The sequence below is a fragment of the Myotis lucifugus genome, unplaced genomic scaffold (genome assembly GCF_000147115.1).
Source record: "Myotis lucifugus unplaced genomic scaffold, Myoluc2.0 scaffold_42, whole genome shotgun sequence".
NCBI lineage: Eukaryota > Metazoa > Chordata > Mammalia > Chiroptera > Vespertilionidae > Myotis > Myotis lucifugus.
Window position 1 is genome coordinate 4,321,913 of NW_005871090.1, and position 959 is coordinate 4,322,871.

Sequence of the window (959 nt, forward strand, 5' to 3'; positions counted from 1 at the left end):
ACTAAATGCTGAAAATAATACCCTCTAAATATTAATGCCTTAACACAATAAGAGTTTCTTATTTATATCATAGCCTGATGTAGTGCTCCTTAGGTTCCCTGAGATACTCCTCCAAGTAGTGACTCAGAAATTGAAGCTAGCCCTGGACACTAATGCTAAGTTGTTATAGCATCTCCAGAGCACTGAAGGGTCACAGGTTTGATTCCTGGTCAGGGCACATACTCAGGTTGTATGGTTGATCACTAGTTGAGGCATGTATGGGAGTATGGGAAGCAATAGATTGATGTTTCTCTCTCACATTGATGTTTCTCTCTCTCCCTTCCTCTCTGTCTAAAATCAATAGAAACATATCCTCAAGTGAGGATTGGAAAAAAAATTCAAGAGAATGTCCTTCTTTAGATGATGCTTCTGAGATCACCCCAGAAAGGAAAGAGAAAATATAAATGAACGCATAGGGGATGTGCTGTTCAGGGCTGGAAGTGGCATGCATAATTTTTATCCCATAACCCAGTCAGAATGCAGTCACATGTCCTAACTACTTTAGGGGAGACTGGGAAATATAGTTTCTATGAACCAAGAGAGAGGAAATTGTATTAGTTAGCATCTCTACCACATTTACCTGTGCTAGGTACTCTTCTAAGTCCTCTATATGTTTTAATTCATTTATTCCTCACGTCAGTCTTATAAGGCACATACTATATTATCATCCCCATATAACAGTTTTAAAAACAAACAAACAAACAAGGTACAGAGACTTTGAGAAACTTGTCAAAGCTCACATAGTCAATAAGGGGAACCTAGGATTTGAATTCAGGTGATCTGGCTCCAGTTGCCTTTTAATGAGTACATAATACCAACTTCTTCAAGTTGAGATTCAGTGTTTGGTAGATGTATAAGAGTAAAGCTCAAGAAGAAATTTTTGCTGGAGATAATACATTTGGGAATCATTGGTGAAACTC